Genomic DNA, 12,671 nt, shown 5'->3' with positions numbered 1-12,671 from the left:
AGCTAGGAGGGATAGCTAATACTAGAGAAGAGAGAGAGAGGATTCAAAAAGACCTAAATAAACTGGAGCAGTGGGCAGAAACCAACAGAATGGTTTATAACAGGGAAAAATGCAAAGTCCTACATCTGGGCAGTAAAAATGAAAAAAACATATACAGAATGGGAGGAATAGAGCTAAGCAACAGCACATGTGAAAAAGACTTAGGTATACTAATAGATCATAGACTGAACATGAGTCAACAGTGTGATGCAGCAGCAAAAAAGGCAAATACAATTCTGGGATGTATTAACAGAAGCATACAGTCTAGATCACATGAACTCATTATCGGTCTTTACTCCTCTTTGGTCAGACCTCATCTGGAATACTGCGTCCAGTTTTGGGCACCACATTATAAAAAAGACATCGACAAACTGGAACAAGTTCAGAGAAGAGCGACCAGAATGGTGACCGGTCTGCAAACCATGTCCTATGAGGAACGGTTGCAGGATTTGGGAATGTTTAGCTTGCAAAAAAGAAGACTGAGAGGAGACTTAATAGCTGTCTACAAATATCTCAAGGGCTGTCACATTGTAGAAGGATCATCTTTATTCTCATTTGCACAAGGAAAGACTAGAAGCAATGGGATGAAACTAAATGGGAGGAGACACAGATTAGATATTAGAAGACACTTTTTGACAGTGAGGTGATCAATGAGTGGAACAGGCTGCCACGAGAGGTGGTGAGGTCTCCTTCAATGGACGTCTTCAAACAGAGGCTGGACAGACATCTGTCTGAGATGATCTAGTGAATCCTGCTTTGAGCAGGAGGTTGGACCCGATGACCCAGGAGGACCCCTCCAACTCTACCATTCTATGATTCTATGATTAAAGAACTCAATGCAAAGAACAAGGAAACCAGGTGGATGGAGAATCTTACCGCATGTATTAATAACCAGCTTAAGGCATTTAACTGAATTTGGACACCATGGGATGATATTGTCACCAAGTTGACTTAAGAAGATGTTGTACGGTGTGGTTTTTTTTTCTTCCTCTTTCCCTTTTTCCTCCCCCCTCCATAGTATTATTGTTTGATAATTGATGTTTTATTGGATAAATCACTTCATTCATTGCTCATTGGACAATAATAATGTTTTATAAGTTCCTAATATGCGCTAACTAAATGCATAATTGTTTTGTTAAAGATAAAAATTGGTAAGTTAACAGATAAATAATGTGATTGGCCCCCCTTCGCGTCAGCGATCTGTGCTGCTTTAGTGGCCTCCTTTGGCTCCTGGTCCAGCAAGAACTGTTGCACCTCCACTGGGCTAAGATGAAGGAACTGAGCTTTCACCTTCAGGTCCTCAAAGGTGGTGACAGACAGTCCTTGAACCCACTGTTCAAAGTTGGTTCTGAGTCCGTCCACCACATCATCATAGCTGTCATGTGGTCCACGTTGGAGGGCTCTGAACTTTTTCCGGTAAACCTCAGGAGTCAGCTGGTACTTTTTTATCAGGGTCTGCTTGACGGCCCCATAGTCTCCATCTTGGTCTCGAGGGAGAGAAGCAAACACTTCCAGAGCTTTTCCTTGGAGCTCTGGGGTTAAATATTGGACTCACTGGTCCTCAGGCACTGAGGTACTGCCTGAAGGCTTTTTCAAACCCCCGCAGAAATATCTCCAAGTCTCTGCCCTTTTCCATAACAGGAAAATGCTCAGGATGGGGTTTAATGCTGAATCTGGGCTAACTCCAGCTGGTACAGACGCTCATCTTGCCCCTCTCGCTTGGCTCTCTCAGCTTGGGCCTGTTGCTCTGCTCGCTCCTGGAGTTCCAGAATCAGCTGCAGTCATCCCTCATGATCGTCTGCGGCGAGCAGCTCCAAGGCCATCTGCAGGAGGGGGTCCACACTACCCTGGCTGCGGGTATGGCAGGCACTCACAGGTGGGAACTCTGCAGCTGCGCCATCCAGGCCTTTGCTGACCTCCCCATCATCAGGGCTTTGGTGACGGCCTGGTTCTGTGGCTCCTTGCAACAGTCCCGAAATCATTTGGTGCCTGGTTTTGCCCATGTGGTCAATCTCTTTCAGCTCACAGAGGGCAGTAAGGGCGTCCTTGGACTGCTGGTTATACCAGGACTCTCCACGCGTAGCCATCATTGCCAAACAAAAGATAGGACAGAATAACAAGAGAAGGGGGAGGGGTGCAACTGCTACATGTACAGTGATGTCCCAGATAAAAAATATTAAAACACTGAGTCTGATTCCTTAAAACTCGTGCAAGTGCAAGTTTTCAGTGACAGGAATGATTTTTCAAACCAGCCACTGATGTTCTGTAATATCCCACCGCTGCCACCAATTTGTCAAGATTATTGCAGCCCAGGATTATCACATTGAACTGCCCGCTGTGATCTCTTGAGCGGACAGCTCTCTGCTGCCCCCTATTGTCTGGACAATTACACGATTGGCCGACGATCAATGCAGGAGGCCGCAGGCTGTTTGCATTAACAGGCTAGTTATTGGAAAATTAACAGTGAGCGTATGATATATACACCTCCGGATTTCAACACATGAAATATATGTATATACCCCTGTACGATCACTGCTAACTTCACAATAACCCAAGAAAGATTATTAGCTGCCACCACCAGTCAGGTTTTTACAGGCTGACTGGATGCCTGGTTCTGGTTCTGGTAGCGTATGGCTTCAGGGTGCAGTTTACAGAATACAAGGAACAGAACTATTAAATTTTATATTTAATCCAGAACGATAGACAGTGTTTATAAAAATATACAAAAGATTTTACAAAGGGGACAAAACAGTACAGAATATACAGTTACATAAAATAAAAGGATAAATCAAGAAAACCTGTCGTCACAGATATGGCTTCAGGTATATGGAGGTAGGCTTCTCCAGAAAAATGGACAGAACCTACAGTGAACTGTGCCTCCAAGTACTGACAAGCCTAAAAGTTGGCAGTTGCCTTTTACTAGCTCCTAAGTTGCACCCACACCACCTCCCATCCTTACTCCTGCAGGGTTGGCCTTTTCAGTTTCAGAAAATTATGAGATTCCCTAACTTGACTATAACTTTGCTTCCGAACGTCACATTTGCTCGCTATCAACATCATCTTTTGTATCGTGATTTTATCTTTACATAGAGATTAACTACGCCAGGTGTAGCCTCGTGTATCAGCTCCTTATTCAATTGACATGATTCTGGTAATCATGCAGCGACTTGAAACAGTGCTTCGCATTCGCCACTTCATCATGTTTCCGAAAATATGATTTTCCTATCTATTGGATCAACGCAGTTCATGCAAATCTCCCTTCTTATTTTTCTGATGAGCAGACAAAGAGAATCCCAAATCTTTACGTTTCTAAATCTCTTATCTCGATCGTAAATTTAATCCACATTCCTGAAGCCCTCACATCTGTTCAGCCATTGGAGTATCTATGGGTTATCAAATTCCAAAGGAGGGGGTCAGCCACACAGAGGAGAGTTCTATCTCTTCTCTCATCTCTGGAAGGATTTTACTTTTTTCCATGACAATAGCTAACACAGTACAGCAGAGCTAACACAGTACAGCAGTGCTAACACAGCACAGCAGCGCTAACACAGCACAGCAGAGCTAACACATTACACAACTAACACAGTACAGCAGAGCTAACACAATATAGTATAGCTAACTCAGTACAGCAGATCTAGCACAGTACAGCAGAACTGACAAAGTAGAGCAGAGCTAACACAGTAAAGCATAACTAGCTCAGTACAGCAGAACTAACACAGCCCAATAGAGATAACATAGTTCTGCAGAGCTAACAATACAGCACAGCTGACACAGTACAGCAGACCTACCACAATACAGAATAGCTGACACAGCAGAGCAGAGCTAACACAGTACAGCAGAGCTAACAAATTACAGCAGAGCTTACACATTACATCAGAGCTAACAGTACAGCAGAGCTGACATAGTACAGCAGAACTGACATAGTACAGCACAATTGGACCTTTGGTTACCAAATTCCAAAGGAGGGGGTCAGCCACACAGAAGAGAGTGCTATCTCTTCTCTCATCTCTGGAAGCATTTTACTTTTTTCCATGACAAGAGCTAACACAGCACAGCAGAGCTAACACAGAACAGCAGAACTTACCCAGTACAGCAGAGCTACCACAGTACAGCAGATTTGACACAGTGCAGCAGAGACAACAATACAACAGAGGTGACACAGTGAAGCAGAGCTACTATAGTACAGCAGATAACACAGTACAGCAGAGCTACCACAGTACAGCAGATAACACAGTACATAAGAACTAGCACAGTACAGCAGAGAAACACTATTCCAATTGGATGTACACTCTTTGAGTACGATCACTGAGCCAGTTATGAATCCACCTAATCGTAGCTTTGTCAATCTTATATAACACAGTACAGCGGAGATAACACAGAACAGCATAAGTAACACAGAACAGCTGAGCTAACAAAGTACAGCAGAGATAACAGAGAACAGCAGAGGTAACAGTACAGCAGGGCTAACATGGTACAGCAGAGCTAGTACAGTACAGCAGAGCTAACACAATTCAGCAGAGCTAACACAGCACAGCAGAGCTAACACAGTACACCACAACTAACACAGTACAGTAGAGCTAACACAGTACAGCAGATCTAGCACAGTACAGCAGAGTTGACAAAGTAGAGCAGAGCTAACACAGTAAAGCATAACTAGCTCAGTATAGCAGAACACAGACCAAGAGAGATAACAGTTCTGCAGAGCTAACAATACAGCACAGCTGACACAGTACAGCAAACCTACCACAATACAGAATAGCTGACACAGCAGAGCAGAGCTAACACAGCACAGCAGAGCTTACACATTACATCAGAGCTGAGACAGCACAGCAGAGCTAACAGTACAGTAGAGCTGACATAGTACAGCAGAACTCATACAGTTCAGCAGAATTGAACCTTGTCTCATTGCAAACACATTTGCAGTTGTCTTCTCAAAGTGCTGTCAGCACTGCTGTATAGCCCTTCCTCCATTCTGATTGCCTGTGAGATGGAAGCTGAAGCACTGTGAGAGGACAACTGCAGATGTGTTTATAATGAGTCAAACTTCACTTGTTCTGTACTATTTTAGTTCTGATGTACTGTGTTAGATCTGACGAACAGTTATCTCTGCTGTACTGTGTTATCTCTGCTGAAATGTGCATTTCGCTGGACTAAGACACCGGATCACAGATATCAAGGTGTCATTTTATTTAACTTTCTGTGACCTGCATGCTCATATATACAGCTTAGGAGGGACAATCCTACTGACAGAGTCACTTTAAAGACCTCCAACATGGTTGGTGCAGAGTGCAGACCTCAATGATAGTTTGTAATGACCTTAGAGATCGCTGATAATTACTTTAGGGATGGTTGTTATATACCTCCATGATTGTTGGTGATGACATTGGTAATGGATGGTGATGACCTTGGAAATGGTTGCTGATGCCTTAGGGAATGTTTGGTGATGACCTAGGGGATGGTTGTTGATGAACTCGGGGATGGCTGATAATTTCTTCATGGATGGTTGTTATATACATCCTGGATTGTTTGTGATGATCTTAGAAATGGTTGGTGATGACCTCTGGAATGGTTTGAAAAAAGAAAGGAGGTGGAGGGAGAACAGGCACCAAGCGTAATGAATAATCAAGTATAGAGGCAGTGTGATGAAAACATGGTGTAAATTTTATTATAGTCAGGACATACAACACCACTTGTTAAAAAACATAGTTAAAAGGACATATAAAAGAGAAAAGCAAACATCTGGACAAAGATGACCCCTTAATACAAGTTATAGCATATATCCAAAAAGTACTGAATACACCCAAATTCATATATCAAAAAATGCACCACCGATATGGTAGAAGAATAAATAATTCTAATAATGTAGACATATGGCTAAAATGTGTCCCCCAAGGAAATTATACATTATAAAGATATAGAATAAATAAATAATTTAAACAGGAGGAAAGAAGATAAGTCTATGTTCTCCCTCAAGCGGACAGTACCCAATAGGTCATAGTGGGAAGGGGAGAATAGATAAAGTATACCAAGCATGTAAGGTCACGGTGGAGAAGAAGGGGGATGTCAACAATGCATAACCCTACGCGTTACACCATGAGGTTCTGGCTTCCTCAGCGGTATTGTCACGGGTGTGTTGCCACGAAGATCGTCACGAGTACACAGCCTGACTTCTCGCAGCTGACTTGTTGGTGCTTTGTGTTTTCTCGGCAGTGAAGGAGTTAATTCTCTCTCTCTCTGGGCTAGCTGAGGTCCAGCCTCGCCCAGCTGCAATCAATGCTTCGTTAGTGAGACTCCTTTATATTCCTGCAGGTCTGTTTGGGAGGTGTCGGTGAAAGCTTTTCATTCAGACTTACAGAGCGGATCGTGGTGTTTGGAGTTGCTGAGATAAGTGTATTTGGAAGTTTTATTTCCCTTTCCTCGCTTTATCATTTATCTCCTTTCCCGTTGGTGTTCCCTCTGTTGTAGTTGTGTTGAAGTTGTATGCAAGGTGGTTTTGGTTTTTCCCTTGTACTGTCTCGTTCGTCTAAATACTGTGTGTGGGCATATTATTGCTGGTTCCCAATTGTTGTGATCGGGGTCCTTCTCAGGACTAGATTACTGTGGTGCAGGGATCCTCAGGAGGTAGGGGTTACGCTGGCGGCCTGGACCTCTGTACCTTTAACAGTACCTCCAGGATGAGGGATTAGTCAGGGCCCCAGCTTAGGGTCAGCTTAGGCCCCCTACCTCCAGTATTCTGTGACAGTGTGACATTTTCACCGACCCACTTAGTTTTTCTCCAGCTACCATGGATCCAGTAGCCGGTCTAGCTCGGCAGTTGCAGAGTTTGTCCATGGGGCTGGCGGACGTTAGGTCCAAGGTTTTGCATCCTCTGGAGCAAGCCGGACCAGAACCTAAAGTAGCTCTCCCTGACAGGTTCACTGGGGGGCGGGACAAGTTTTTTGTTTTCCGGGAGGCATGCAAATTGTACTTTCGGCTGCGGCCTCGGTCATCGGGCAGTGAAGAACAAAGGGTGGGAATTGTCATCTCGCTCCTACAAGGGGACCCACAATCTTGGGCGTTCTCTCTTCCCCCAAGCTCCCCGGTTCTCCAGTCAGTGGATAGGTTTTTCGCTGCTTTGGGACTCGTATATGATGACCCAGATCGGATCTCCCTTGCTGAGTCTAAGTTACGTAGGATTCAGCAGGGAGATCGTCCGGCGGAGGAATTCTGTTCGGAGTTCCGTAGGTGGGCCACGGACACCCAGTGGAATGACCCGGCTCTTAGGAGCCAGTTTTGTCATGGTTTATCCGACAAATTACAGGATGTGTTGGCACAGTATGACTCTCCCGCGTCACTGGAAGCCGCTATGGCCCTTGCTATTCGCGTTGACAGACGGCTTCGGGAGAGGTGTGGGATAACTCTACCCCCTGTAATGTCTCCACCTCTTACAAGGTCCCCTCATATGGTGGTTCCCCTGGTCAGTCCGGAGGAGCCTATGCAATTAGGAGGGACATCATTTCGGGGAAGGGGACCGGTGGTGCGCCATAAGACAGGAAGGTGTTTCCTCTGCGGGAAAAAGGGACATTTTATTGGGGGGTGTCCATCCCGCCCCTTGCAGAGTAAAGAGTCGTCGAAAAAACTGTTGATCCCAGGTTGTGTGGTGGACGGCAATCTGGGAGTAGGTATTTCGTCCCTAGGTTCGTCTCAGTTTCTCGTACCGGCGGAGGTGGTGGTGGGTACGAGAACTGAGAGGATATCTGTTCTTCTGGATAGTGGGGCCGGGGCTAATCTGGTTGATGCTCGGTTTGCCCGGGTTCAAGGTATGCGATTGAGTGAGTTGGCTAAACCCATCCCCATATTCTCGATCGATGCCAGGCCTCTCGGTCAGGGAAGTTTTTTGCAAGCTGTGCATGGCGTAAAACTTCAAGTGGGGGCAATACATAAAGAACTGTTGTCTTGCTACGTGTTGGAGGGTCTTCCCACTCCTATAGTGTTGGGCCTTCCTTGGTTAGCTAAGCATAACCCTGTTATTAATTGGCAAACCAGAGAGATAAGCCAATGGAGTAAATTCTGTAATAAAAACTGCATGAACACGGTCATCGGTGCGGTTACTCCTTGGGTCTTACCTCCATTTCTGGCAGACTTTGAGGATGTATTCTCGGAGAATGGGTGTCAGGAACTACCTCCTCATCGCGAGTATGACTGTTCTGTAAAACTGCTCCCTGAGGCCAAGTTACCTAAAGCTAGGTTGTATAACCTTTCTGGTCCTGAGAGGCAGGCCATGAAGGATTATATTTCTGAAAGTCTGGCTAAGGGGCATATTAGACCTTCATCTTCACCGGTGGCCGCGGGGTTCTTCTTTGTTAAGAAGAAAGATGGAGGCCTACGCCCTTGCCTGGATTTCCGTGAACTTAATCGGATTACGGTCCGAGATCCGTATCCGCTCCCACTTATTCCCGATCTCTTTAATCAGATCGTGGGCGCCAAATGGTTCTCTAAGTTGGATCTCAGGGGGGCGTACAATCTGATTAGGATGAAGGAGGGGGATGAGTGGAAGACGGCTTTTAACACTCCGGAGGGGCATTATGAGAACCTTGTCATGCCATTCGGTCTGACTAATGCCCCGGCGGTGTTTCAACACTTTGTTAATGATATTTTTCGCCACCTGGTGGGACAGTTTGTTGTCATATATCTGGATGATATCTTAATTTACTCGCCGGATCTGGTGTCTCATCAGGAGCACGTTAGACAGGTGTTACAGATCTTGCGGGATAATAAACTGTATGCCAAGTGGGAAAAGTGTGTGTTCGCCGTACAGGAACTCCAGTTTTTAGGCTTCCTGGTTTCTGCGTCCGGTTTTCGTATGGACCCTGGGAAAGTGCGGGCAGTTCTTGAGTGGGATCGGCCGGAGAATCTTAAGGCACTACAACGTTTCCTGGGGTTTGCTAACTATTACCGGAAGTTCATTCGTAATTTCTCGTCCATGGTTAAGCCTCTCACAGACATGACTAAAAAGGGGACGAATTTTTCTAGGTGGTCTGACAAGGCTTGTCAAGCATTCTCCTCCTTGAAAAAATGTTTTGCCTCGGCACCCATACTCATTCAACCTGATGCGTCTCAGCCATTCTTTGTAGAGGTAGACGCTTCCGAGGTAGGGGTGGGAGCAGTATTGTCACAGGGTTCGTCCCCTGGTAAGTGGCATCCGTGCGCCTTTTTCTCTAAAAAATTGTCGTCCGCTGAGAGGAATTACGATGTCGGCAATAGGGAACTCCTGGCCATTAAGTTAGCTTTTGAGGAGTGGCGCCATTTTTTTGGAGGGGGCAGTTCATCCGGTCACCGTCATCACCGATCACAAGAACCTGCTATATCTGGAGTCCGCTAAACGTCTGAATCCCAGACAAGCTAGGTGGTCATTGTTTTTTACCAGGTTTAATTTCGTCGTTACATATCGTCCTGGGTCTAAAAATGTAAAGGCGGATGCCTTATCTCGTAGTTTCCCTGGGGCCGGGAATACAGACGACCCGATTCCTATTCTTCAGGAGGGGGTGGTGGTTTCGGCAGTATGCTCTGAGCTGGAGGAGGAGATATTGGAGGCTCAGGGGGACGCCCCTGTTGGACCTTCGGGGAGACTGTTCGTTCCAGATCAGTTGCGACAAAAGGTGATCGAGGCACACCATAACTCAGTTTTTGCAGGACACCCGGGGAGTAAAGCAACTGTGGATCTCCTCTCGCGTCGGTTTTGGTGGCCTAACTTACATAAAGAGGTGGTAACTTTTGTCGCGTCCTGTGGGGTTTGTGCGCGCTCTAAGACCTCACATACCCGTCCGTCTGGGGCCCTCTTACCTTTGAAGATCCCGGAGCGTCCTTGGACTCATCTGTCTATGGACTTTATTACGGACCTCCCTCCGTCTTCGGGTAAAACGGTCATACTCGTTGTAGTGGACAGGTTCAGCAAGATGGCACATTTTATCGCTCTTCCGGCTCTCCCTAATGCTAAAACTCTTGCGCAGGTGTTCATTGGGGAGATTGTGAGGCTTCACGGGGTACCCTCCGAGGTGGTGTCTGATCGGGGGTCTCAGTTTGTGTCCAAGTTCTGGAAGGCGTTTTGTGCACGGCGGGGGATGCATTTGTCATTCTCGTCGGCTTTTCATCCTCAGACCAATGGTCAGACGGAACGTATGAACCAGAGCTTGGAGACATATCTTCGGTGTTTTGTGTCAGAGAACCAGGAGGACTGGGCTTCTTTCCTACCTCTGGCAGAGTTTGCTCTCAATAATAGGCGAAGCGAGTCCACTGGTAAGTCCCCGTTTTTTGGGGCATATGGTTTTCACCCCCAGTTTTGTACTTTCAGTAGGGGGGGCTCTTCGGGGGTTCCGGAGGAGGAACGATTTTCCTCATCTCTCGCTTCAGTATGGAGAGGGGTGCTGAAGAATCTGAATACTATGGGGAACCGATACAAACGTATGGCTGATAGGAGGAGAGTGTCTGGTCCGGACCTAAGTGTGAACGATCAGGTATGGTTGTCTACCAGGAATATTAAACTTAAGGTTCCCTCCTGGAAACTGGGTCCCAGGTTCATCGGGCCGTACAGAATCAGTTCTGTTATTAATCCGGTGGCATTCCGTCTTGACCTCCCCCCTACGTTTAAAATTCACAACGTGTTTCACAGATCATTGCTTAAGAGGTATGTGGCGCCGGTGGTACCGTCACCTTTACCTCCCCCTCCTGTGGTTGTCAATGGTAACTTGGAGTTCCAGGTATCGAGGGTCATTGATTCACGCTTTAATCGCCGGTCCCTTCAGTACTTGGTTCATTGGAAGGGGTATGGTCCTGAGGAGAGGATGTGGGTTCCTGCGTCAGATATTAACGCAGACCGATTAGTTCGGGCCTTCCACACGACTCACCCGGATAAACCTGGCCCTGAGGGTCCGGAGGCCCCTCGTAGAAGGGGGGGTACTGTCACGGGTGTGTTGCCACGAAGATCGTCACGAGTACACAGCCTGACTTCTCGCAGCTGACTTGTTGGTGCTTTGTGTTTTCTCGGCAGTGAAAGAGTTAATTCTCTCTCTCTCTGGGCTAGCTGAGGTCCAGCCTCGCCCAGCTGCAATCAATGCTTCGTTAGTGAGACTCCTTTATATTCCTGCAGGTCTGTTTGTGAGGTGTCGGTGAAAGCTTTTCATTCAGACTTACAGAGCGGATCGTGGTGTTTGGAGTTGCTGAGATAAGTGTATTTGGAAGTTTTATTTCCCTTTCCTCGCTTTATCATTTATCTCCTTTCCCGTTGGTGTTCCCTCTGTTGTAGTTGTGTTGAAGTTGTATGCAAGGTGGTTTTGGTTTTTCCCTTGTACTGTCTCGTTCGTCTAAATACTGTGTGTGGGCATATTATTGCTGGTTCCCAATTGTTGTGATCGGGGTCCTTCTCAGGACTAGATTACTGTGGTGCAGGGATCCTCAGGAGGTAGGGGTTACGCTGGCGGCCTGGACCTCTGTACCTTTAACAGTACCTCCAGGATGAGGGATTAGTCAGGGCCCCAGCTTAGGGTCAGCTTAGGCCCCCTACCTCCAGTATTCTGTGACAGTGTGACATGTATAGAGTCAATGTCCAAAATATCTAGTATATATATACACCTCAAAACACAGCCACAGCCAATGGTCAAACAAAAGAGCATGTGGATATACAGACCGGACCGGACACAGTAAATGCCCCTCAGTGATGAATCTGTAGTGCCCCGAGGGTTCGGCCGCTACAGGGGTATTGCACCTCTGCCAGAGGTGTGATATTCCACTCCCAGGTAAGGATGGAGTGTGGACCAGGGCTCAGTTAGCTGCATACAGCACACTCACCCCATTTCCGAGGGACAGCTCAACGGTGCTCCCACTAGACAGAAGTGCAGGCACGACCGACTATGTCCCTGCCTGGAGTGGGGAGGGGGAGGAACACCCAGTGCTGTAGGGGCAGATAGGGGGTTGGTTCCTGAGCGTAGATAGGAGCTCATTGGTTGCTGGTCACCTGGGCTCATGGTCAGAGGGAGGTATAAAAGGTGGGCACCATCTTAGAACAGTGTTCAGTCTGTGAGGAGAGGAGAGATGACAGGGAGCAGCAGCTCAGGCTGAGTGCTGCTCCAGAGGCAGGCCTAGAGAAGAGGCCGGAGCCTGAGAGGAGAAGGAGAAGTGGGCCTGGAGGAGAGGCCAAAGGAAAGAGGAGAAGAAGGAACAGGAAAGAAGGGGAAAAGAGAGAAACAGAGGGGCTCAGGAACAAGAAGGTGGAAGGGACCCTAAGAACCCACGAGAATCCAGGGTGCAGGGTCAGGCAGATTAAGGGTGCCGGATCCCAAGTTGGTGGAGGAGAAACTACCCTCAGCCAAAGACCGGAGGTCGTGATCATTTATTGGTGCGACACCTCATTAAACCTGCTAGGAAGGCACCATATAGGACAGCGGAGGACGGGGCCCACGTTTACCCGCACAAGTCCGCGGCAGGTGGACAAAAGTGGGTCACTGGTGAGGCAGGCCAGAGAAAGGATTAAAGGGGGTCCTGTGCCATGCTCCTGAACTGCCTGGGAGTTGACCGAGCCCCTCACCTGGTGGACGCAGCACGGCTCGGGCAGTCATTCCCTGCAGAAGTGACTTGGATATTAACCGTGAGTAAAGACC

The sequence above is a fragment of the Phyllobates terribilis genome, unplaced genomic scaffold (genome assembly GCF_046119375.1).
Source record: "Phyllobates terribilis strain yellow unplaced genomic scaffold, ASM4611937v1 Scaffold_3__8_contigs__length_932513732, whole genome shotgun sequence".
Taxonomy (NCBI): Eukaryota; Metazoa; Chordata; class Amphibia; order Anura; family Dendrobatidae; genus Phyllobates; species Phyllobates terribilis.
Note: the sequence above shows the minus strand (reverse complement) of the source record.